The sequence below is a fragment of the Rhinoderma darwinii genome, chromosome 5, assembly GCF_050947455.1.
Source record: "Rhinoderma darwinii isolate aRhiDar2 chromosome 5, aRhiDar2.hap1, whole genome shotgun sequence".
NCBI classification, from domain to species: Eukaryota; Metazoa; Chordata; class Amphibia; order Anura; family Rhinodermatidae; genus Rhinoderma; species Rhinoderma darwinii.
The window spans coordinates 6,457,232-6,484,817 of NC_134691.1; the positions used below are offsets into that span (position 1 = coordinate 6,457,232).

Genomic DNA, 27,586 nt, shown 5'->3' on the forward strand with positions numbered 1-27,586 from the left:
AATACTGCCCCCTATATACAAGAATATAACTACTATAATACTGCTCCTATATACAAGAATATAACTACTATAATACTGCCTCCTATATAAAAGAATATAATTACTATAATACTGCCCCCTATATACAAGAATATAACTACTATAATACTGCTCCTATATACAAGAATATAACTACTATAATACTGCCCCCTATATACAAGAATATAACTACTATAATACTGCCCCCTATATACAAGAATATAACTACTATAATACTGCCCCTATATACAAGAATATAACTACTATAATACTGCCCCCTATATACAAGAATATAACTACTATAATACTGCTCCTATATACAAGAATATAACTACTATAATACTGACCCCTATATACAAGAATATAAACGCTGTAATACTGCCCCCTATGTATAAAAATATAAGTATTATGACTTGACGTTCATGGGTGGAGTGATTACTACTTAGATCGGGGGTGCAGTCTTCTCTTTTGCAGTCATCCATGTTGTCGGTGGGAGAGAAGTGCAGTGAGTGTCAGATCTTCCAGTGGCAATATGTCTTGTGCTCGGGGGCATTCTTCACGTTTTTTTTACTTCTGTCAATAACTTTGGGGAAGCAATGATCAAATGTTACGAAAGTCACGGCTTAAAGTTACAATATCTGATTATGTGATCTGTTCATCTGATATGTTTTCAAAAGTTTGTTTGAAGCCCGCTTTTTCCATTGGTTTAAAATGGATCATACTAAGAGGATGTGCCAAGGGGGAAGTTGTCTTTATTCCTACATAATCTTGATGGTTATGGATTCTTTCTATCATCTCCAACCTCTAATAACACACACTTCTGATGTAACATTTATTATTATTATAAGCGGGGCACACATTGCAGTTATCGCATACACCGCTAAACACATTCACTTTCCCTGGAGCTGCATCGTTCCTCTGTTATTGGACTTGAGGCGTCCGTGCCCGTCGTACTGCGCATGCGCAAGGAGCCGCGCCGTGTCTCCTGGTGTCTGCGCATGCGCACTGGGTACGGGAGCAGTAGTGCTTGGTCCTGCCCTCGACCGTCTCATTGGGCATGCGCGGAGGGCCGCGATGTGAGGAGGCCCTGGCGCGTGCGCGTTGTGCACGGGCGGGGAGGTGTTCTCGTGCTGCACTGGGTGTGCGCGGGGTCCCCTGTCATGCAACATGGCGCCGGTGTCTGGCACATGGCGCACTGCCGGACGCCATCTGTACCGTCGGTCAACCTCCCGAGCAACGCCGGGTATAAAAGCTAGTTGCCTTTATATAAAGGACGATCGACTGCAGCAACATAACAAATAATTACACCCAAATTCACGATATTTGGGATTCACATGAGTGAAGATAGCACGGACAGGGTGCTTGAGCTCAGACCCCTTTTTTTTTCTTTGAATCAAGTGGGAACGTTGCACTTTTTTTTTTCGTCTGAATTTTCTATTCTGCAGGCTTCAGAGCTGGAATCTCCCTTGTTTGCTTTCCGTTTTGTGTCCTGTGTAAGCTATTCACTTGGCTAATGGTGCAAAAAAAAATGAACTGTCCCCCTCCTGTATAGGAATTTAGCTATGCTGTTTGGGGTGATCTAATGACTAGGTTACTGACTGTTTCCAGTAACAACCAGCAGAATTGTGAGTGCAGCTCTGGACTAAAACTCATGATCAGCACGAAATAAGTAACACAATGTATCAAGGTTTCTTTACTTTATACTTCATGGAATTGGATTAAAATAGATCAGAATTATAAAGGGTTTATCTCCAACTCAGACATTTATGGCGCATGCCCCTCCCCCATCACATAGTTATCGCATGGAATCGGCGACCTCACCGTGAAGGTTGAGGGATCTCCGTTGTCGATATGAGTGCGGCCCCCAGAGGTGGGACCCACATCTATCAGACATTTATGGCATATCCTTTGGATATACAATACGTGTCCTTGATGGGGGTACCACTTTAAGGACGTATCTTGTTGTTTTATGTGTTACATTTAGTGTTCTTATTACTACTTCATCTTGCGTTGCGTTTGTCGCTTTAAATATGGAAATATATTGATTTAAAGGGGATGGGCGCTCAAGGTAGTGAGACCAACATTAATATAGGCATCTTAATACTTTCTTTTTCGCAGTTTTGCTGCGTTTTCGCTGTCCGGCCACGGCCCCTGGTTCCCATACCCCCCCCATCTCTGTCGATTATATGGCCGCCTACAGATGGACGTATTACGTCTGCAATCTATGATGATGAAATCCACTGCTCATGTCCTAGTTTCCAGACTGTTGAGGACCTGTACCTCCGTAGTGGGCTCAGCAGAGATTGCAGATTGACGTCTCGTCATGTGACCCACCATCGGCGGCCATATTATGGACGTTGTGTCGCAAGATCGGGGGAGAAGGATGTGAGAACCAGGGGAGTGGCTTCCCACATAATGAGAGTGCTGTAAAACTGCCAAGGAATGTAGTAGTAAGTTGCCTATTTCAATGTTTGATTCTCATTTGGAAGTGGAAGTAGTGCCGGAACCCTTTAACTTTGTAATATATCTTATTAGGGGAACGTAGCATCTTCATCACCTCCCAGCAGCTTGTACTTTCCCTGTCTGGAACCTCCCTGTAAATGTTGAGAAACCTCCTCAGTCATCATAAAAATCCATCTAGGGTAATACAGCAAATAGAAGACGGGAGGAGGAGGGAGCTGCGGCTTCAGCTGTGTATCTCCCTCCGTGTGTGACTCCTTCTCCGATGGGGAGCTGCAGGGGGTAAAGTAGATGTGATTGGCTCATACATTATTGCCAGCAAACCTGCGAGCTAAGCATAGCATCACCGTTCTGTTCTAGACTTCTGTTAGGGTATATTCACATGGCTTATTCTCGGGCTGTAAACGTCCGAAAAATCGGAAGCAGAACGCCTCCAAACACCTGCCCATTGATTTCAATGGGAAAAACGGCGTTCTGCTCCGACGGGCCGTTTTGAAAAAGTGCATGTCACTTCTTGTGCCGTTTTTGGAGCCATATTTCATTGACTCTATAGAAAAACCGCTCCAAAATAGCCGTGAAAAACGCGAGTTGCTTAATAAACGGCTGAAAATCAGGAGCGGTTTTCCCTTGAAAACCGCGCCGTATTTTCAGATTTTTTTTAATTAAGCGTGTGACCATACCCTTACACTGTAACAAACCCTCAGATGTTTGCCTAAGACTAGGTTAGGATGGGTCCTATGAATGTTCCCATTCATTGACTGCTAGCTAAGATCTTAAAAAGATACAAAACTTAAAATCAAAGAAAGTTAGAATTAACAAAACTTTAGAGTTCTACGATGGTAAAAAGAGCACTCTGTGCAAAACGGCGTTATGTCCTGGGGGCGGTGCTTGGCACAGTTTCTCATTAGTGTTGTCATGCTCCTCCCCCTCAGGCCCACGGTCATCTTGGTGCCATTGTGGATGGTTTTGGTGCATGTATTTCTCCTGTGTATCTCTTAGGCTTTGTTCACACGGCGCTAGAAAAAAACCGTGTAAACGCATTAAAACACTAGCGCTTTCCAAAGCGCTTTTTAAAGTACAGGCGGTTTTTACGCGTTTCTTGACTCGTGCTCGGTGCGTTTTTAGTGGCGTAACAGGGGCTCGCATTGACTGGAAATTAGGCGCGTTTATGACGCCAAAAATTGACCTGGCGCTTCTTTATTTACAGTACGCATTTTTTTAAACATGCGAGCGTAAATAAAAATTTATCGTATTCACTACAATGCGTTTTCCCATTGATGTCAATGGCGCTTGTTGGCGTGTAAAACGCGGCAATAAAACGCGTCGAGTACATGCCGTGTGAACAAGGACCAAACACTCCAGACCTCGGAGTTTCCTCAAGTCCAATCTCTTGTTTTCTAAACCTCCCCACAAGTGGAAATCTGATGCATTCCAGCTCCGAGCTGGCACACAGGCCTGGCAAGTTCCCCTGAGAGTGGGAGCCAGGAATGCCTTGGCTACTAGCCCGAAACCAGGGTTTTGATTTGTCCCACCCTCCGGATGGCTGCCTGCGCCTCCTGCCAAGCGCGTTGCAAGGTGTTTAACTAGAGGTGCAGGAATGAGGTGAGTGGAAAAAGGGTTGGTGGTTTTTTTTTCTAGTTGCTATTATTCTTGCAGAAATGCAGCTATTCCGCAGCGAAAAACGCAACCTTTGCCATTCATTGCAGATTTTCACTTCCACATTGAACTCCATGGGGAAAACCTGCAACGAATGTGCAGCCATTGAAATTGAAAACTCTGCACCGCGAGTCCATTTGTGCAGCGCGTTGATGAGACTCGTTAAAGCTCATCCACTATAATACGCTGTGGATTTTCTGCCCGCAAATCCGGATAGAAAATCTGCAGCGATTCTACTACGTGTGAACATGGCCTTAGGCCTCCGTGATTCCGGACCGGTCTTGTGCTAGTTTGCACTGCGCATGCGCCAGAGACCTGGACTATGCCGGCCCCGTCCCTCCAGTCCAATAAAAAGTGGCGCCGTGTGTTTTCCCATTGTGCCGTTCTGCGTCCGTTTCCTCAGCTGGGGTCCGGTTTATGTGCACTATTTGTGGGTTTTTTTTGGGGGGGGGGGGGGGGGGGCACTGCGAAAATTTCAATAATAGTCTTAGGCTGTCTGTGATTTTTGGATGAGTTGTCCAGAAATAGCGGAGACCCTAAAATAATAAGAAGATAAATAAAGCCTGTGCTCTACCTTATCATCATTTAAGTCTGGACCGTCGCGGTTTGCAGAAGTTGCACTTCCGCATATTTAATATTCAATTTTTAATTAAAAAAAAAAAATTATAGGGGTTCCCTGAGCTATATATATATTTTATTTTATTTTTTTTCCTGGGGTACCCCTAATGCTAAAAGGGTTGGGAATCATGCGAGTGCCGAGACCTGAATGAGTTTGGTGACCCACATCGGATCCTCGTAGTCTTCTGAAGACCAGCGTAATCACCTTTATGCGGTGCGGATTACGGACCGGCCGCTCGCCCTTCTATCACCTGCTTTTTGCTGGAGAAGACACCGGCAGTCGGGTCCCGGGTTCTGGAGTTTTTTTTCCTTGCAGAAAGACGGGGAGGGGGTGGGGGGGGACTGCTAGAAGAAACAATGGGGGTGACTTATTAATGCAACTCCAATCCCGTTATAAAGTCTAGCTCTGTCCACGCCAGCATCACGGCTTCCACTCTGGACGAGGCATTTCATTAGGACGGATCTATTTTCAATCCAAGCCTGAAGGAATCCCCATGGCCTCGTGCACACAACCGTATTTTTGTGGATAAATTGCGGGTTTCCATGGCCCCTTGCGCAGGGATCGGTGCCCGGGCCACAAAGCTGGACCGCAAAGACTTCGGACCTGTCACTTTACAATACTGGTGAAGTGTGGTGGATCCGTGAGACCGGATGACGCACGGCGGCACAACAAGAGTTTTTTGCGGACCACAAAACCAATACGGTCGCGTGCATGAGGCCTTAGACTTATAATGGAGTCCATCAGCTTTCTAGTGTTCTTGGCAATACGAATAGCGCCGTAGACTGTCATTCTTGTCATTAAAAATGTTGAAAGACTGACTGATCAGACACCAGCGTTGGTCTGAATAGAGCCTTAGCCGTTCATAGTTAATGTGCGACTGATTTTGTAAAACTTTTCCCTACTTTTCAATTCAGAGTAACGACACTACAGCACAGGTACAGCCTCAACACGCCTGCGCCATGCGGTGCAGCGGCAGAAGCAAATACACCCCAGTGCCTCCTTGCCATCGTTTTATTTTTTTACATTTTTTTTTTTAAGGGGTGTTCCCGCCATAGTAATGTCATAGATCAGTGGGGATCGGACTCCTGGACCCCACCCCCAATCACCAGATCTGTCGCGGCTCCTTTAAAGTTTTTTGCGCCCAGCCACCGTCTGTACACAGAACTTCAACGCAGTCGTATTGGTTTAAATGGTTCGGTGTTGCAGTTCTCTGGCCTCGTGAATAGAAGGTCGGACCCCCATGATTCTAATCTTATGGCGTATCTCTGATGGGAATACCTTGTTGAACAGGTCTTGATGGCTGATACTTTGATGAATGTGAACAGTGACCAGGCAGTAACTGTATCTTATTATCTGTTACAGGGAGATTCAAAGCCTGAAGACGTAACATTGTTAGGTAAGTGCCTTATATACGTTTCTTTACTTCACTGTTTATTACTCGCTGTGTAAGGCTACATTCACACCGGCGGGACAGATTCACGCGCGGAAAAAAAGTGTGCCTTCGGTTTTGCATCAGTGTGCTTTTCGTGGGGCTCGGGTTTTTTCATGCACTCGCAAGCACTTTTTTTTATATGTAACTGAAACGTGAAACACGGACCGCGCACTGATGTCGTCCATGTGCTGTCTGTTTTTTTTACTTCAATGGACGATTGGGTGCATGAAAACACCGCAATATAGGAGATGCAGTGAGTATCAACGGACGCGCGCTGCGTGAAAAACAACTCGTGTGTGAATCGCCTCATTGGAATGAATGGGTCCGTGTGCTGGGCGGTGTTTCAATGCACCGCGCACGGACGCGATTTACACATCTGAATGAGCCCTAATACTTTTGTTTCGGATTTTTTCTTTGGCTGCAAGTTAAACACAACCTGGTGCCTTATTCCCTTTTAAGGCTATGTTCACACTGAGTTTTTTTGACGTGGAAACCGCGCCGCAAAACGTCAAAAACGGCCTAAAAATGCCTCTCGTTGATTTCAATGGGAGGCGGAGGCATCTTTTTTTTTTTTTTTTCCCGCGAGCGGTAAAACCGTCTCGCGGGAGAAAGAAGGGACATGCCCTATCTTTGGGCGTTTACGCTTCTGACCTCCATTTGACATCAATGGGAGGCAGAGAAAGCGTATTTCGCTGCGTTTTATGGCCGCGGCGCTCAATGGCCGCGGATGAAAAACGCCACGAAAAACGCTGCTGCGTGCAGGGAGAGGAAAATCTGCCTCAAACTTCTAAATTGAATTTTGAGGTAGAAATTCCACCTGCAAAAAAAACTGTGAATATAGCCTAAGGCTGGATTCACACAGGCAGGTTTTAAAGCCGTTTTTTTTTTTTTTAAGCCAAAGACAGAAGTAGATCCAAAAAGAATAAAAAGTATAAAGGAAAGACGGATATGTCTCCTTTTTGTTTCCACTCCTGTTTTGGCACAAAAAAACCATCAAAAACTCCGTGTGATACCAGCCTAAGGCTATGTTCACACTGAGTATTTTGACGAGTTTTTTGATGCGGAAACCGCGTCGCAAAACTCGTCAAAAACGGCCCGAAAATGCCTCCCATTGATTTTCAATGGGAGGCGTCGGCGACATGCCCTATCTTCGGGCCTTTCCGCCTCTGACCTCCCATTGACTTCAATGGGAGGCAGAGAAAGCGTATTTCGCTGTGTTTTATGCCCGCGGCGCTCAATGGCCGCGGGCGAAAAACTCAGCGACAATCGGCGTGCAGGGAGAGGAAAATCGGCCTCAAATTTCCAAACGGAATTTTGAGGCAGATATTCCTCCGGCAAAATACTCCGTGTGAACATAGCCTAAGGGGCTGGAATTATTTAATAGCGGCTGGGCAGAAGTGGATGCGGTGGTGGGGGGATGTTATGGGGGACGCATGCACCTCTTCAAATAAAGACCCGGTTTTATGGGGCAAGGAATGCCCCTAGTCTGCCCAGTTCTTCCCATGATGACTTTCACACTTTGTTTGTATTGACCTGCAGATCTGTGCATGTTGACAAAGAGTTACATACTGGACAGATCAGGGTGCCCAGCCGCACAGAGTATTTCAGGAGAGGAGCATGCTGATCTTGTGGGAGGTCACAGGCTGAGCGTTACCTAGTGGAAAAGTATGGTTATGCGCTGCACAGAGTATTTCAGGAGAGGAGCATGCTGATCTTGTGGGAGGTCACAGGCTGAGCGTTACCTAGTGGAAAATAATGGTTATGAGCTGCACAGAGTATTTCAGAAGGAGAGTGCTGATCTTGTGGAATGTGACATACTGAATTATGTAGTGAAGGAAGCTGTGTTCTTAGCAGCACAGAGTATTTCAGGGGAGGAATATGCTGATATTTAAAGAGGTCACAGGTGGAGAGTTGCATAGAGGAGAAAGTAGGCTTTTGAGCAGCACAGAGTATTTTTGGAGAGGAGTGTGCTGATTTTGTGAAAGGAACCGTATTCCCAGCAGCACAAAGTATTTCAGAAGGACTGTGCTCATCTTGTGGAAGTTGAAATACTGAATTATATAGTAGAAGGAGCCGTATTCCCAGCAGCACAGAGTATTTCAGAATGGAATTGTATTGATGTGTGGGTGGAAAGGTCCAGTCTGTACCTTGTTTATCCATCAGTAATACTCGGTTTCTTGTTTCTGCGTTGACCCCCGAATAATGTGGAGACGTGAAACGGATGTAAATGCATTTGGAGCTTCTATTCTGTATCTTCGCCGTCACCTTAGTGAGATGTGCCGTATTCTGCTGCTCCCTCTGATGGGTAGAAGTCGCTCTTGCACCTTTTCACAGCACGTTGCGGTAACGCTGGAACGTTGTGTTTCCGAGGAGCCGCTGAGCGTGAATCGCGCTGCCTAAGAATAAAACGCTGCGGAGTGTTTTTGTAAATCGGCTGTTTTTGTGCCAGCGACTGAATATTCTCCTTATTTTCTTGGCAGTGAAAAAATTCTGTTTTGTTTTGACTTCGGAGCTTCTTCCTGGCGGGTATGGAGCAGGGCGCGGGGCTCATCATAGCACAGCCGTATCCCATGACCCCTGTGTGGCCTCATCCGTCAATGATGTAAAAGGGAGCCCCATGGGCACGCAGGGCCTCTCATGCAGCAAACAAACTCCATGTGGGCATTTATTATCACATGGATATTGGATTTTGATATTAAACCACATAAAGTAGGGTCATGAGACGGTTAGAATAACAGTTACTCGTAGCGCTGAAAACGAAGAATACCACGACAAACCTCAATATAAGTGAATTAAATGGGGTCCACCGGGCACCAGAAAACGTTTGTGATTGCATTGATAAATAAGTCTATCCCCCAAACCACAGTCGCCACATAACTCCGGCTCTGTTTACAGCTGCGTCACGGCTTTTGTTGATCACGGAAACCACGTCGCAGTGCGAGATCAGTCACCAATGGTTATGGACCCCATTGACTTACAATGGGGGTCTGTTGGGTTCTGCCAAGGTGTCCGTTGTTTTGAAGGGAAAAATACCTGTGCACGCTGCACTATTTTGTAAATTTTGATGGGAAATCTGCAACTGAGACCCCAAACGGACCCTTCAACACACGTAATCATAGCCTTACAATGTTACTTCCGGATGCTTTTCCCCCTTGTCTTGGTGTTTTGTTTTTTTTCCAACCCTGAAACTGCCTGTATTTTATGTAATCATCTTCTGCTTCCTGGTGCTTATGTGGAAAGGACCTAAAACAAGTCTGTGCAGCATAGAAAGGCAGTCTCTTATACAGCAGTTGGTATTTCCTGTAACCACACCTGTACATGTATAACTGGGTGGTCACCAAGACGGGAAGATGAGCGGTTCGTAGGCTGCCTGATCTGATACTTCCCTCTAAATGCAAGGAAATAAATAAATTCTGTGACTTAGTCATTTATTTATTTCCTATTGTTTATATAGTTCCAACATATTGTGCAGCGCTGTACAAAGATTCTTTACAGTCCCTCTCCCCATTGTACAATTCCATAAAAAGCCAATTATTTGATCAGGACGTTGGAGGAAACCCACGAGAAGAACCTAAAACTCCATGTAGATGTTACAACCTAGGACCCCAGTGATGCAAGGCAACCGTGCCAGCCGCTGAGCCCGCCCTCTAGCTGCTGAGCCCGCCCTCTAGCTGCTGAGCCCGCCCTCTAGCTGCTGAGCCCGCCCTCTAGCTGCTGAGCCCGCCCTCTAGCTGCTGAGCCCGCCCTCTAGCTGCTGAGCCCGCCCTCTAGCTGCTGAGCCCGCCCTCTAGCTGCTGAGCCCGCCCTCTAGCTGCTGAGCCCGCCCTCTAGCTGCTGAGCCCGCCCTCACAAACTCTGCTTTGAGAAGTTTTAGGTCTATATGAGTTCCCAGTGTCTGAGTGTGCACATTGTTCCCATTTATTGGCAGCAAGCAGAGATGTTAAATAGCTATTCCTACTAGTCAATCCAAAGAAACCCTCCCTGGGGATCCATACAGACCTAATACTTCTCACAGCTGGCTTTGTCTAGACTGGATACAATTGTAAAAATCTGTGACCTAAACATACGTTACTCCAGACTGATACAGTTTGCTACAATGTATCAGTGCAGGTAAACTATCAGCAGAGAGACCTGTGCTGCTGATGTATTTAGATTTCAGAGGATTGTCTAGACTGGATACAACAGAAACAAAGCCTCGGTTCTGAGACAGATTAGATAGGTCTGTGTAGATTTTCAGCCTCTGGTTGATAACAGGAAGTTACCCATTCCCAAGTTACCCATTCAGCGACAGCAAGAAGAGATCTTGAAAATGGTGAGAATTTTAAACACACAGTATATTAGCGAGTTGTGGGACTTTTCATTCTACTATGATTACGCTTTATTTCCAGAAACCCCCTTTAAGCGGAGGAGTGCGGGGACCTTCTCCACGAACCGGGGCCGGGAAAGTTACTTATTCTTCTCGTAAATACTAATGTAGACGTTCGATGCCAGTAACAAAAGACCAAATAGCTGACGTGCCGGATATTTTTGCTGCTTTGTTCTCAGAAAGGTCCTGTTAGTGGTTTTCCCCAGTCCTCAGGACTTCTTGTCCTGCGTGTAGGGGGTCAGTATTATGTTAGTACGGATGTAGCACCTGACGACAACCACTATTGTAACCCAAAAATGGGCTCAGAGCAGTTGTCACTTCCCTTCACCCGCTCCTCTTGGCAGCTGTCACACACCGTATATTACTTGGTAGGGGGCGACAGTGAGCACTGCAAATGAAATCTGTGCTCCATCCTGAGGCATGATGGGAGAGACACTCTGAATAATCTTTATGGGAATGCCATTAATTGTAGAAATTGCTCCTTCATTTTTCTTTGTTCCTGCCGGGACACTTTAGGCTGTGATTCCTCCCTCTTCCTCCTCTAGTATTTCCATGTGCAGGAAGGACGTCCTTGTGCCCCCCCTTCCTGATCCCCGGCCGGCGAGTAATGCAGGGTGGTCCTCTGATTAAAACCTTCTTCTCCACAAGCAGAACAATGACTCTCTGTGGAGGTTGTGAATGAATGCGCTCCGCCGCTGACATGGGGCTGCTGCTCGCTATATGAAGGCAAGGTGGATTGTGGGACTATTTTCTGATAATCCAGCACTCTGGAGAAGATGGAGCAGGGGAAAACCAATGAAAAAAATTCCTCTCATTAAAGTTTATAGTAACATAATAATGACCTTTCTGGAGCCGTCTGATAATCCAGAATAGCCGATCCTCCCACGTTGATACCGGATTAAAGGCATTCATGGAAAACTCCACTTGGTGCTTCCATCTGAGGCTGAAGTAAATTATCCGATCTCCTTAGGATCTGTGCGTCATAACCTCTCTGTATCTCGTGGATGAAGAGGAATATTCTAGTTTACATTCAGAAGCTGAAAATCTGTACTGACCTGATACCTCTCACAGCAGAGTTTTTGCTACAGTGTATCAATTCTAGCTAATTCTCCCTGGTCTCCAGATTGATACAGTGATACATTATGTAAATACATCCTTGTATAATGAAAGTTCTGCCACTTTTGTAATATGCTTTCTTTCAATTTTACCACTATTAAGACCTCTGCCTGCTGTCGGTGAATGAGAAAAGCACACGCTGAAATCCCGTCCTGACCTTTTTTTACAATTGTCCAGTCTAGGCAATCCTCTGTGAGCAAACAGCCTATAGTCTAGACTGCTACATTTTATCTTCACTGATACATTGTAACAAACTATCAGGACAGGAGACCGAGATTTGTTCTGCTGATGTATTAACAGGGTTGTCTCCTTAAATTACCCCCTACAGCTCTATCTTTTTTGGACCTGGTTTGTCTTTTACTACATGGTCGTCCGTTCATTTCCATGGGTATCATGAAATACCCAGCAGTCGCTTCAGGGTAAATCGATGGCTGGATAAAGCATTCCCAGTGATAACCGCTCTCCAGTAGTGTGGCTGTTTTCAGATAAGGGGTTGTCTTGATGACCTGAGGGTTTGTTACATTGTATCCAGTCTAGGCAAACCTATGTGAGCTATACAAAGCATCGCTCATGTTCTGATAGTTTGCGACACTGTATCAGTTCATGTAAAATGTACCAACAGAGAGCGCAGACTTTAGCTCACAGAGGATTGCCCAGACTGGTTTCAACTGTAGCAAACCCTCAGCTGTGAGAAGTATTCGGTCTCTACAGGTTTTCAACCTCTGGATGTTAACCAGAATGTCCCCATTCACTGACCGCAAGAAGAGATCTTAAAAATGAGTATATTAGAACGTTGCATTACAACTTATCAGCTACAATTACCGCACTCGGACATATGGACTGTGTATATGGCGCGGTCAGATATGTCATATTCCCCCTCCGGTAGATGGATGGTAAGAGCAGGTTCCACTCCTGACCCCGAAGTGCAGTGACGATCATCATTGCCAGTAAGTGTCTGGGCTGTGTACGCTGTAAAGCGCACGATATCAGTAACGGAGAGCAGCTGTAGCGAGCTGGACTCCCCTGTGGACGCACTCCCTGGTTTTTGGGGGCCGGCATTGACATCACTAATTGAACGCAGACCGAGATGTGGAAGAGCAGGAAATGCCTGGAGTCCCTCGCTCTGCTCCAAAACACTTTCCAGCAAAAAAAAAGTTTTTCGTGGAGGTTTCTGGTTCGTTTGATCCGCGGTCACAGGCGCACATCATCTACTTTCACTGCTGGGATGTCTGGAGGCTCCATCAGGGCATTGCCAGAGTCTAAAAAGATCAGGGATACGAGCACCAAGACCCCTCCACCCCCAAAAAATATGTATTAAATACAGCACAGCTATAATATGAAGTTCAGGACACATCCCAGGCTTAGGCCCCATGCACACGACCGTAGAAATCGTCGGTAATTGCGGATCTGAGAATACGGGCGGCCGGCTGTGCCCACAATCGTGCCCAGTAATTACGGGCATGGCCGTGTTCATGGGGCCTTAGATACACCGGCTCAGCAGTGCACTATCCCCCCGATATCCCCTTATAATGAAAATGTGTTCTGCGGTGCCAGTACCTATAGATCCATCAGCCCTGCCCCTGTGTAATGTACTCTGTCATCAACATTAATGTGTATATATAATAGTCACCAAATAATACAATGGCCACATAATCCCTCCACAACATGACCACGTGTTTATACAATACGACCTCCATATTGTTGCCACTATATACAGTCACCAAACACCTCCACACCATGACTTATAACTACCAATATAACCAGTAATCCCCCCACACCATGACCACTTGTTTATATAATCCCTCCACAACATGACCACGTGTTTATACAATACGACCTCCATATTGTTGCCACTATATACAGTCACCAAACACCTCCACACCATGACTTATAACTACCAATATAACCAATAATCCCCCCACACCATGACCACTTGTTTATATAATACCTCCGCAATGTTAGTGAATAACACCACTATATCATATAAAAGTATGACTACATAGTGACTAAATAATAGCAGTATACAAGGATCAAATAATCCCTCCACATCATGACCACATATCACCAACACAAAGATCAATATACCCCATAATCTCGCCATACACGGAGTCAGCAGCCTTTGGCGTGTCTGCTGTTGTGAAACTACAATTCCCAGCATGCCCTGGCAGCCTTCAGCTGGAATAATAGCCTTTGGCTGACAGAGTATGCTGGGAGTTGTATTTCCACAATAGCTGGAGTGCTGAAGGTTGCAGACCCCTGGTCTATACAGTGGTCACGTACAAGTTCTACACTGGCGCTCTGTCGTATTATCACGCTGCAGACTATGTGATTACATACAGTTGCATCCAGTGACTCACAGGTGACGTCTTCTCGATTTTAGAGTTGTTCACTTATGTTTTTTTTCCCTCACCCGTCCCAGACAGCCATGATAACTTCTCCTTGCCTCGACTAGTCTCTGCGTCTTTGATCTTCACTTTTCAGCATATCCCCGACCACTGATAGTGCCCCCCACAAAATAATAGTTCCCCGTGCGCCCTCCACACAGTAATAGTGCCCACTTCTTTTGTGCCCCTGACACAGTAATCGTGCTCCCTGACATACAGTATTGGTGCCAACTTTGTGCCCTCCAGACAGAAACTGCCCCTCCGTTTTGCCCACTCTGTAATTGTGCCTCTTACTCATTAATGATACCTCCCTAAATAGCCCCTAATTAGTAATTGTGCCCCCTGAATGGCCCCTATTCAGTCATAGTGCCTCCTACTCATTAATGGTACCCCCATTAATAGCCCCTACTTAGTAAAAACCCCCATTCAGTATAAGTGCCCCAGTATTAAAATATATTCTCACCTTCCCCGTTCCCACGACGAACAAAGCTGCACAGTCTGTCTCCTCGGCCACTTTAGTCCTGCAGCCTACGAGACGGAGACGGGCCCCCTGCGTAGATGTCATCATGCCGGCCTGCACAGGGATCCTGTCCCAGCGTCTCATAGGTTGCAGGACTAACATCGCATGAAGCCTACAAGAGTGAGTGGAGCACAGAGCTGTCAGCTGCCTGCTCCGCCATCGTATTCAACTGTATCTGCGAATAGAATGTGGTGGTCAGCCGGACCACACTGGGGCACTGGGCCAAATATTCGGGGGTTTAGTTACGGGCTACTAGGTGCTAGTGACAGCACTGGGCCCCATAGATGGCAGTTACAGATGCAGCGGGGTTTATTGCATCTATTGTAAGCTCTGCATGGACCTGAGTTCACACCTAGCGTGTTCGCTGCAGATTTTCCATCTGGATTTGCGGGCAGCGCATTACAGTAACAGCAGAGTAGATGAGGTTTTAATAAATCTCTCCCACATGCTGCGAAAAAGACATGCGGAAATTGATTAAGTCGTAGCATGTCAATCCGTGCTTGCTGCGCATTTGTTGCATTGGTCTTCCTTTTTTAGTTCAATTCCGCAACAAATGCCACTGTTTGCAAAATTTGCTGATATTACCGCTAGTTAAAAAACAAACCCTATATTTACCTCTCGCGGCGCTGCCGTAGCAATGCATCCCTGCTCTTCCGGCTACTCTTGTGTCCAGGCTATCCATTTGTACTGATATTTTATCACGTGATCCCTGCAGCCAATCACAGGGGGCAGCATGGGCATAGAGCTGCCGGAAGACATGATGGTAGGAAAAATGAGTACGAAGTTGTAGTTTTTTTTCTGTCGCCCGTTGTTACGCAGAGGTCAATCCGTCAATAGTGGGAATATGCAGACGGATTTTCCTGTGTCTGAAATGTCTGCCGCGTATCCGACCCGTGTGAACATCCCCTAACACTGTTCATCCGGGTTCTGGAATAAAATGCTAGAGCTGCAGTAAAGACTGACACGAAAGCTGGCAATGCACATTAATTAAAAGCCGACAATCTAATCTATATATATGTATATATCTCATACATATGTGGGGCTCCTGACTGTCCCCCATCCTTTGTTCCCACGGGCAATAAGTGTCTACCAGAGGTGTCGGACAGTGGATTATCCCCCCCTCACCTGATCCAAACAGTCAGGTCTATGGGGCTGTCAGGAGAGATGGCGGAGCAGCAGGAGAGAGGAAAATAATAGAACTGCCGATCAGGGTCTGTGGAAAGCTGGATAACCATTCCACTGATCTCCATTAGTGAGTTACCATGATGCATTAAATGGTTAAATGACATTCCTCTCTGCTACGTGTGTATGGATGTAGTTGCTGGGCTGCATTAATGAGATGTAGTTGAGCTGGTTTTGTTATACAGGACTATTATGATATGGTGCCAAATAAGCTTGCCTCAAAGGTTATGAAGCAGAGCTGAGTTTGTCAGTATTGCGTTTTGTCATTTGGCTCGGCTAATAAATGGGAAAAGAAAAGATCAAACCGTCCAAGTTGACCCCTCTCTGCTGTGTGTCCGGCAACTGAACTGAATTCTTGAGATGCAGCAGTGCTGAGTTTGTTTGGCTCAGCTCATGGGTGATGAGAGGTTTCTGTAGTTTAAACATAAAGCAGTCGAGTTTATATTTACCTGCAGTCCTATGTAAGAGTTCTCATGATGCAGAAGAGTTACCAGTTCAGCTCTGCTACACCTGCATGTATTGTGGGTTGCTATGCCCCCTGCAGTCCCCCACCAACCTCCTTGCCTGTGTCTGCACCGGTATGTGGTTGAGGCCTCCGTTACCCGGCACAGCAGACATGAGTGTGTTGCGCTGTTTGTCGTGCTTCAGATTTCCCACAGCCGCACTTATTTATTTACTGACACGCTCCATCCATGTCAGGAAAACCTTTGACGTTAGCAAAACGTTTGAACGTTCTCAGCTGCTGATAGGAGGGAAATCCTAGGGATAGAGGCGACCCGAGCCCGCCCGACACAGTCCTCAGCATCCGCCGCCTCTGCTACATCGCATGTTACTAGACGGGAGCTTCCAGCATGCCCCACATTGGAGCTGAGGGGTAATGTGCAGGTGTGTGTGGATATTGGGGGTAGTTGTGGTTTTTAGGGTTCTAGGCTCCTCTGATACTAAATCACTGCCGGATTATTATTATTATTTATTGTTATTTATTATTGTTATTATTATTTGATGATATTAGTTTGTTTGTTTTTATTTTCTGTTTTTATTAGTAGTTCTCACTGATGGACAATACTGTAGATTTAGGAGACACGTGAACCGATCTAGAAGCCAGTTTGAATGTATTCCTGGCCCTAAAATAGGTGTTTTTATAGAAATCTATAGAAAACACACATATGTAGGCGCAGGGATGTGTCGGCGCAGGGATGTGTCGGCGCAGGGATGTGTCGGCGCAGGGATGTGTCGGCGCAGGGATGTGTCGGCGCAGGGATGTGTCGGCGCAGGGATGTGTCGGCGCAGGGATGTGTCGGCGCAGGGATGTGTCGGCGCAGGGATGTGTCGGCGCAGGGATGTGTCAGCGCAGATTATTATTTTCATGATCATTTAAGAATGTTTTGTGTTGCATAAATAATTTTTGGTATAAAACTTCCCATGAATATTGTTTTTTTTTTTTTTTTAATTATTATTATTATTATTTGTTATTGTTTAATTTAATATTTTATTATTATGATTTTATTCGTTTCTTGTTTTTAGTTGCGTTTTTTATTTTATAATCAATGTGAAGTAATAATAATATTTCCTTGGGGTGCAGCACTACAGAATATTCTGGCACTCATCGGTGTATGTTTTAGGCTGTTTACATCACGTTTTTTGACTACATTGTCTGTGACTCATGCCTATCGGTGGCATCCGTCATGCTAGATTCGACGGCAGCCGTAGACTTATACGTCATGACCTGGAGTCATGAGTTCATGGCGTGTACGTTAAATGGATACTATAGTCTATGGGTGAACGATGCCACTTTTAGGTCAGACTATAATTGCGTCTGTTTAACGTATACATTATGAATGGCTATTGGGCAGCACATGACGTAATCCGGTGTTGTATGCCATACAGTGGCATGTCACCCATAGGCTGCCATGTAAAATATGCCATGCAATATGTTTTTTGTGGGATTCGTACATGCTGAACAAAGGGAAAAAATGTGGTGTGATCAGGACCGAAGTGCATGGGAAGAAACTCGTGTGAGGAGGAAATTTATACAGTTTTATACCCATTTATATTACTGTGCCAGTGTCCACTTGTTTGGTCCATGTACGTTGGTCTTGTTGACATGCAGCAGATACAATCCTACAGTCAGAGGCTTATAAAAGTACAGCCGTGTTATGAAGCAGCACAGTGGTTGGTGGCTAGCAGCATTGTGGCTCAGTGGTTAGCAGCACAATCGCTTGTAGCACGGTGTCTTGGTGGTTAGCAGCACTGTGGCTATCAGCACAGTGGCTCGGTGGTTAGCAGCACAGTGGCTAGCCTCAGGGTGGCTTGGTGGTTAGCAGCAGGGTGGCTCAGTGGTTAGCAGCACATTGGCTACCAGCAGGGTGGCTCGGTGGTTAGCAGCACAGTGGCTACCAGCAGGGTGGCTCGGTGGTTAGCAGCACAGTGGCTACCAGCAGGGTGGCTCGGTGGTTAGCAGCACAGTGGCTACCAGCAGGGTGGCTCTGTGGTTAGCGCCACCATAGCTTGCAGCAGGGGGGTACAGTGGTTAGCATCAGGGTGGCTCGGTGGTTAGCAGCACAGTGGCTACCAGCAGGGTGGCTCGGTGGTTAGCAGCACAGTGGCTACCAGCAGGGTGGCTCTGTGGTTAGCGCCACCATAGCTTGCAGCAGGGGGGTACAGTGGTTAGCATCAGGGTGGCTCGGTGGTTAGCACTATTGTCTTGCTGCGCTGGGGTCGTGGATGTGAATCCGTCCAGGTGTTTGCATGGGGTTTTCTTGGGGTTCTACGGTTTTCTTCTACACTCCAAAAACATACAGATAGGAAACAGATTGTTAATCCCACTGGGGACAGTGAGTGGTGACCACCTCTGTACAGCGCTGCAGGATATGTTGGTGCTATACATTAGGTTGGACTGGGTAGTGTGGGTGATGAGCCGCTCCTCTGTTGCCTCTAGTCTGTGCTGGATCCTATACCAGATGTCAGAAGATGCTCCGTCCTTATCCTAGGCTGAAATGGCTGATAACGGTGAACAATAGAATGACTCCAAGTGCTTAGCCAAGGAAGAGAATGATGGAGTGCAGGTTTTTGTCAGGACTGGAGCCAGTGCGCCGGGACGTGCCGCTGGTGCCTGAGCTTTTTGGGTCATTGACGTTTATGAGAGTTCTTGTTGTCGGGGGACCGGCTGGTTTAGGTTTTGGTCCTGTTATCACGGTTGGGTGTCTATTACGTCAATCCATCGCACAGTACAAGCCTTTATATTCCCACCTGTGGTCTCCATCCTGGAACAGACCTAAATAACTGCAGTACAAAGGCGGCATCCGATACACAAGCTTCACTCGTCCTTATTCTTCAGGTGTCCTGATTTACCATGTGAAATGCCCCCACTTCAGCTTTATTTACCTAATTCACGGCTCTATTGGCGCCATCCATTTACCTGCGGGGTGAGTTCAGGCTGACCATACTGAGCACCAGTCGTAAGGGAGGGCTCCACCTGCTCCGTACCCACTACTGTGCCCATGCCGGTCTACTCTTAGGGTGCCAGAATATATACAAAGCTCCAAACACTATATGACTAGCGAGTCATGTGGATGCGCAGCAATGATCACTGACTCCAGCTTCACTACATTGTCTATTGGAGTCTGAGGTAGTCTGAAATCTATCACAAGCACAGGCTTCTTTTCGACGCTTCTCTATATGACATGTTCTGTGGAGTGACGCTTCTCTATATGACGTGTTCTGTGGAGTGACGCTTCTCTATGTGACGTGTTCTGTGGAGTGACGCTTCTCTATGTGACGTGTTCTGTGGAGTGACGCTTCTCTATGTGACGTGTTCTGTGGAGTGACGCTTCTCTATGTGACGTGTTCTGTGGAGCGACGCTTCTCTATGACGTGTTCTGTGGAGCGACGCTTCTCTATGACGTGTTCTGTGGAGTGACGCTTCTCTATATGACGTGTTCTGTGGAGTGACGCTTCTCTATCTGACGTGTTCTGTGGAGTGACGCTTCTCTATGTGACGTGTTCTGTGGAGTGACGCTTCTCTATGTGACGTGTTCTGTGGAGTGACGCTTCTCTATGTGACGTGTTCTGTGGAGTGACGCTTCTCTATGTGACGTGTTCTGTGGAGTGACGCTTCTCTATATGACGTGTTATGTGGAGTGACGCTTCTCTATGACATGTTCTGTGGAGTGACGCTTCTCTATGTGGCGTGTTCTGTGGAGTGACGCTTCTCTATGACGTGTTCTGTGGAGTGACGCTTCTCTATGTGACGTGTTCTGTGGAGTGACGCTTCTCTATATGACGTGTTCTGCGGAGTGACGCTTCTCTATATGACGTGTTCTGCGGAGTGACGCTTCTCTATATGACGTGTTCTGTGGAGTGACGCTTCTCTATGTGACGTGTTCTGTGGAGTGACGCTTCTCTATGTGACGTGTTCTGTGGAGTGACGCTTCTCTACGTGACGTGTTCTGTGGAGTGACGCTTCTCTACGTGACGTGTTCTGTGGAGTGACGCTTCTCTACGTGACGTGTTCTGTGGAGTGACGCTTCTCTATGTGACGTGTTCTGTGGAGTGACGCTTCTCTATATGACGTGTTCTGTGGAGTGACGCTTCTCTATATGACGTGTTCTGTGGAGTGACGCTTCTCTATGTGACGTGTTCTGTGGAGTGACGCTTCTCTATGTGACGTGTTCTGTGGAGTGACGTTTCTCTATGTGACGTGTTCTGTGGAGTGACGCTTCTCTATGTGACGTGTTCTGTGGAGTGACGCTTCTCTATGTGACGTGTTCTGTGGAGTGACGCTTCTCTATGTGACGTGTTCTGTGGAGTGACGCTTCTCTATGTGACGTGTTCTGTGGAGTGACGCTTCTCTATGTGACGTGTTCTGTGGGGTGACGCTTCTCTCTGTGACGTGTTCTGTGGAGTGACGCTTCTCTATGTGACGTGTTCTGCGGAGTGACGCTTCTCTATCTGACGTGTTCTGTGGAGTGACGCTTCTCTATCTGACGTGTTCTGTGGAGTGACGCTTCTCTATATGACGTGTTCTGTGGAGTGACGCTTCTCTATGACGTGTTCTGTGGAGTGACGCTTCTCTATGACGTGTTCTGTGGAGTGACGCTTCTCTATGTGATGTGTTCTGTGGAGTGACGCTTCTCTATGTGATGTGTTCTGTGGAGTGACGCTTCTCTATGTGACGTGTTCTGTGGAGTGACGCTTCTCTATGTGATGTGTTCTGTGGAGTGACGCTTCTCTATGACGTGTTCTGTGGAGTGACGCTTCTCTATGTGACGTGTTCTGTGGAGTGACGCTTCTCTATGTGACGCGTTCTGTGGAGTGACGCTTCTCTGTGACGTGTTCTGTGGGGTGACGCTTCTCTATGTGACGTGTTCTGTGGAGTGACGCTTCTCTATGTGACGTGTTCTGTGGAGTGACGCTTCTCTATGTGACGCGTTCTGTGGAGTGACGCTTCTCTGTGACGTGTTCTGTGGAGTGACGCTTCTCTATGTGACGCGTTCTGTGGAGTGACGCTTCTCTGTGACGTGTTCTGTGGGGTGACGCTTCTCTATGTGACGTGTTCTGTGGAGTGACGCTTCTCTATGTGACGTGTTCTGTGGAGTGACGCTTCTCTATGTGACGCGTTCTGTGGAGTGACGCTTCTCTGTGACGTGTTCTGTGGAGTGACGCTTCTCTATATGACGTGTTCTGTGGAGTGACGCTTCTCTATGTGACGTGTTCTGTGGAGTGACGCTTCTCTATGTGACGCGTTCTGTGGAGTGACGCTTCTCTGTGACGTGTTCTGTGGGGTGACGCTTCTCTATGTGACGTGTTCTGTGGAGTGACGCTTCTCTGTGACGTGTTCTGTGGAGTGACGCTTCTCTATGTGACGCGTTCTGTGGAGTGACGCTTCTCTGTGACGTGTTCTGTGGGGTGACGCTTCTCTATGACGTGTTCTGTGGAGTGACGCTTCTCTATGTGACGTGTTCTGTGGAGTGACGCTTCTCTATGTGACGTGTTCTGTGGAGTGACGCTTCTCTATATGACGTGTTCTGTGGAGTGACGCTTCTCTATGTGACGTGTTCTGTGGGGTGGCGCTTCTCTATCTGATGATGAGTCTGGGTTTGGTGAATGCCAGGAGAAAGTTGCCCGCCTGACTGCATTGTGCCAGCTGTAACGTTTGGTGGAGGAGGGGTAATGCTAAAAGATGTTTTACTGCAGAAGGGTGATCCGCTCCATATTAATGTCTATGGATGTAGAATGGGACGTCCTAAAAGCTGCTGTAGTGGAATGTGGGGGGTGTCCCAATACTTTTGTCATAGAACGGTTTGTGTTTCTCTTTAGTTCCTGTCCTGATTTTGATCATTTACCGGTGTTTTCCTTATTGTTTTGTATGTACTTTGAACTGCATTCATTGTTGCCCTGATATTCATTTCATGAACCAGACGGCTCAGGATGAACAGACCTTTATTTGGCCCTGGATAGATGAGTATTGAGTGTATGGGATTGTCACATATAGGAAGATGAATGCATTCGATACAGTGATTATCAGCAATGCTCGATCTCCCGGCCTCCTGGAAGGGCCCTTTAAAGAACCCCATTATCCTGAGGGTATGTTCACATGGCAGCGTCTGTTACGGCTGAGATTACGGTGCCGTTTTCAGGAGAAAACAGCACCGTAATTTCAGCCGTAATGGCATGTGCAGGTGCTTTTCGCTGCGTCCATTACGGACGTAAATGGAGCTGTTTTTCCATGGAGTCAATGGGAAACGGCTCCATTTACGTCTGAAGAAGTGACAGGCACTTCTTTGACGCGGGCATCATTTTTACGCGCTGCCTTTTGACAGCGGCGCGTAAAAAAATGACAGTCAGCACAGAACATCGTAAGACCCATTCAAATGAATGGGCAGATGTTTGCCAACGCTTTTGAGCTGCATTTTCGGACGTAATTTGGGGCTAAAACGCCCGAATTACGTCCGTCAATAGTGTGTGTGAACATATCCTTACAATGTGACGAACGCCCCGTGAAGCCGCCTCGACTCGTTTGTACGAGCTGCAGGAAACGTGGAAAACGATGATCTAAAGCCAAAATCTAACTCCTGGGTAGAGTGACCCAGATACAGGGGGTGGGGTGACCAGTCTGTGCTGGCAGCGATGCCCATGACGGGTGTTCTGCGCGTTGTCTTACTGTCCTGGCGACATGTTACATTGTAGCGCAGCGGCTTCCCGTTGATACTTTGTAACTTTTTGTTGGAATCCCAGTCCATTGTGTGGGGTCCCTCCTTTGTTCTCTGGTATCATCTACACAATTCATTACTACGGAGATTTCCAACCTGTGGCTCTCCAGCTGCTGCAAAGCGATGACTCCCAGCATGGGCGGCTTTCAGGGCACGCTGGGTGTTGTAGTTTTGTAACTCTACCTTTGCCACTATAGGCTTCACCTGTGTAGGGAAACGTTAGCCGAAATCAGACGCGTTTTTAATATCCAACCACCGAGAATAATTGGTAAATCGATTCATCCATCGTCAGGACAGATCAATTTGCTCATTTTCTAGTACTGAGAAGCGATTTGTCCACAACCCAATAGTCAAGGTTTTTCTCCTCGTTGAGGGTCTATTGACGCGGATTGTGAAATCGCAGCAAAACGCTGCGGATTAAGAAAAAGCACGATTTGACCGCAACGCGTGAAATAGATCCTCAATGTAACCAAATGTCATGGGGTCGTTCAACCTGCACCATGTCTTGTCTCCACACCTCTCACTGCCTTGAACAAGAAATACTCTGTGCTGCTGGTGGGACCCTACTCCATTCACGGTGTATGTCTCGGTCTGTGATCTTTCACTTGCCAACCCCCCCCCCTCCTCACATCATGACGCTGCTCCTGTCACATGTGGCGCTGTCCTTACTGACAAAATCACGAGTGGACAGGTCGCTGCACCGCCCCTGAAAAACTCTGTGCTGCTGGTTTGGCCCTAATCCTTAGAATTGTGTATATCTTGGTCTGTGACATTCCCCTCCTCACACCACGTCTCTGCTCCTGTCACATGTGGCGCTGTTCTCACTAACATCACATGAGTGGACCGGGCACCTCTTCTGACAAGGTTAGCATATTGCTGAAATCCTCTGTGCAGCTGGGGTACCTGCTTTTTTCTTTTCTTTTTTCACTATCCTTTCTAATCTGACCTATTACTTGTCTTTTATTATTTCTATCCCCTTCATTAATATTGAAGCTTTTTATTACATTTCTTGATCTCGCTGCGTGCGTCTGGTGTGGAGCGTAAATGTAACTAAACCCCATATATTTTTTGTATTCTTTACATTAAAGCCGGAGCCTTGTTACAGGACGTTACCCTTTTTGCTTTTGCGATATTAAGTCTTTCAACAGAGCTCACCATGCTTTATACTTCCATCATACCTTTTTAGTTCTTCTAAGTCTCTTTATTGAGGTATAAAAGCCGCGACCCCCCCGCAGAGGTTTGGTTTGATGTGTGGTCTGAAACGGGAGATCAGGGACCGCGTGTATCATACTGTTCAACACCAAAATCTGCGTTGGGCTTCGTTCACATTTGCTTCAGGACTCCGTTCATGGGTTCCGTCAGACCTTTCCATCCGGGGAAACAATAGGTTTCCGTTTGCATCACCATTGATTTTGACGGATCCGGTGCAAATGTCTCCTGTTTCTTACCGTTGTTCGCACGGCGCTCAAAAAAACGTGTCAAACGCTAGCATTTTTGTAAAAATAGGCGTTTTTGTTGTTTTGGCGCTTTTTTTTGGGCGTAATTAGGACTCCCTTTGACTAGGGGAATTAGGCGCGTTTGCCAAGAATTGACTGATGCTGCTTTTTTTTTTTTTTTTAGACGACGCGGTTTTTAAACGCCTGCGTAAAAAAAAAAAAAAGCGTCATATGCACTTAAGTGCGATTTTCCCATTGAGGTCATTGGGAGGCTTAAAGCATGAAAAAACGCATCGAATACACGCCGTGTGAACAAGGCCTAAGGGTTCCGTCGTTTTGACAGAATAAATACCGTAGTCGACTCCGCTATTCATTCCGTCATAACGAGGGAACCCTTACACAACGGGGACAAACGGAAACCATCGGCACCGGATCAGTCGCCATTGAAATGGTGATGCAAATGGAAACCTATGGTTCCCGTTTGTCAGGGTTCCGTTTATGGGTTCCCCTGACGGAAAGCTCAGACGGAACCCATGAACGGAGCCCTGACGCAGATGTGAACAAAGCCTAACCCGGTAAAGATCCCCATCATCCAGAGTCCCTGTCCTCCTATGACCTCATAATGAAATTCACATCGCCCTGGCTGCTCACGTGTGAGCTGTTTTTCTATAGAGCCAATGAAAAGCTGCTCCAAAAACGTCTCAAGAAGTGACCTGCACTTTTTTGTCGGCATCTCCTTACGCGCCATTTTTTGAAAATGAGGCGTAACAGAGCACCGTATGTCCCAGATGGGCAGATGTTTGGAGGCGTTCTGCTTCCGATTTTTCATCCGTTTTTCTGGATGTTTACGGCCCGAAAAACAGCCGAAAACAGGTCGTGTGAACATACACTTAGGCCTGATTCATACAAATGCTGCGCATCTCGGACGTGCAAAACTTCAGTTTTTCACGTCCGAGGTGCATCCGTGCTCAGCGCTGCGGGACGCGATGTCTCGCATCCCCCATAGTGGAGTCTATGGAGGGATGCGTGAAAAGAACGGACATGTCCTATTTTCGCACTGACCTTTCACACCGTCCGTTGAAAAGCTGTACAATTGTATCCACTCCTGGAAATCCTCTCTGAGATAGTGTGGACTTGGATACATTTTACCTGCACTGACACATTGTAGCAAACTGGAGAGTGATTTATGCTGCTGATGTATTTGAGCCGATTTCTTTGTCCAGTGCTGTCCCTCCTTACTCTGTCCCCTGGACCACCTCACATGGCTGCAATACGCCCGGATTTTATGGTTTCTAACTACGACACACCCCCCCCCCCATGCTTTCATAAAACCCTATTGCCCTCTAATGGAAACTGGGCTTCTAGAGGAAGTCTAATGTATAATAACCCACTGCTAAATAAGATAGTTAATAGAGGGTGGTCCCCCATTCCGCACCCTCATCAGCCGTAATCGGAATGGAGAGCGGCTGCAAAAGTTTTCTCGCTCTGGACGCCCCGTGATGTCCTGCGTTACACGGATATTCCATTAATTTCAATGAGAACTGTGTAATGCTTCATTTCTCCTGTGGTGGCGCTGCAGCGTTTACCCACAGATAACTGGTGATCGCTGGGAGCGAACAAAAGGAGGTTAGAGAACCCTTCTATGCTGCGATCTGGGGAATATCTTGTTGCAGTCTCTTTTTTTTTTTTCTTTCTCACGTGTGATGTTTACTGCAGATGCCCCACGTGGCACCCCCGGGTGTAGTGGGTATCAGCGGGCCCGTTCTCCGCGCGTCTGGTGGAATCTGCAGCAGTAATTGGCGCCGATAATTCCCTTGTATAGACTCCTGATCGCGCTGAATAGATCTGTGCTGGGCGTTTCTGTGTAACCTTTTGTATATGAAGATTCAACAGTTTATAATGAAAACTTGTGCAACTTTCTAATATACTTTGCGTTATTATTCCTCACCGTTTTCAAGATCTCCACTTGCTTTTAGTGAATGGAACATTCTTATTTACATCAACAGCATAAGAGCTTAGCGTTTGCTTCAATGTGTCCAGTCCATGCAATCCTGTGTGAGCTAAACAGTGTGGACTCCAGCTTATTACGTTTTGCCTGCACTGATACATTGTAGCAAACTTTCAGTCGAAAGATTTGTGCTGCTGATGTATTGAGCTCACAGATGATTTTCTAGAAAAGATACAATTGTAACAAACCCTCTGCTGTGAGTAATAAAAGGTCAGCATGGGTTTTCAGCCTCTGGGTGTAAACCAGGATGATTCCATTCACTGACAACATGGAAATGGTGAGGAATTGAAATGCAAACTACAATGAATGGCCATTTTATCAGAGACCCCCGTCTAGTAACGTGTCGGACCTCCTTTGGCCTTCGGACCTGCAGCAATTCCTGGTGGCGTAGATTCCCCCATCGCTCTGCAGGGATATTGGCCACGTGGACAGGATCGCTCCTCGCAGTAAAGTGTTTTCTGCCGCAGTATAAACGGCCGCCATGACGGGATGAACTTGGTCGCCACAATGTTTAGGTAAATCCTACTGTTCATCCAGCGGTATCAGGAGCCGGGGCGCCAAGAAAACATCCCCCGCCATGACTTCACCTCCACCAGCCGGGACTGTTCACACCTGACAGGACGGGTTCATCGTCTCATGCTGCCCGCGCCAAATTCTGACCCTCCCATCAGCGCGGGGCCGCAGAAATCTGGATCATCTGACCAGGCGATGGTTCTCCACTGCTCAGTGATATCATTTTCGCGCTCTTTTGCCCCCCGCAGTCTCGTCTTTGTTTCCCCTAGACAGCAATGGCGCTGGAGCTGGTCGTCTGCTGGTATAGCCGTCCGTGCTGAGGAGCGGCGAGTTGTGCGTTTGGAGACGTTGGTTGTGGCACCAGCGTTGTGTTCGGCTGCCGTTTTCTTGACTGTGCGCCGCCTGTTCCTCACAACGATTCCCCCTCCTCCTCTGACCACTTTTAGTGACTAGTTGTTGATGTTCACGGGATTCTCGTTTGCTGGAAATTTTCTTGATCGCACCGTTCTCTGGATACTCGCGACACCGTTACACGTGAGAACCCCACAGGGTCGGCAGTTTTTGTAATGCCGGGCCCGGCTAGTCAAGCACCGATGACCAGGCCTCGTCCCAAGTCACTCAGATCGCTGGATTTTCCCTTACTCTTGTGGATTCGCACTGAAACT

The 27,586-nt window shown here is 46.9% G+C and overlaps 1 protein-coding gene across 2 annotated transcripts in view; it reads left to right on the forward strand.

Moving 5' to 3' along the window:
- PTP4A3 (protein tyrosine phosphatase 4A3) overlaps window positions 1–27,586 on the forward strand; it is a 106,048-nt gene that overhangs the window by 43,016 nt on the left and 35,446 nt on the right. For both annotated transcript variants that reach the window (XM_075825681.1, XM_075825680.1), the window contains exon 2: window positions 6,116–6,149. The gene's annotated coding sequence lies outside the window, so the exon portion shown is untranslated. The remainder of the gene's footprint in view (window positions 1–6,115; window positions 6,150–27,586) is intronic.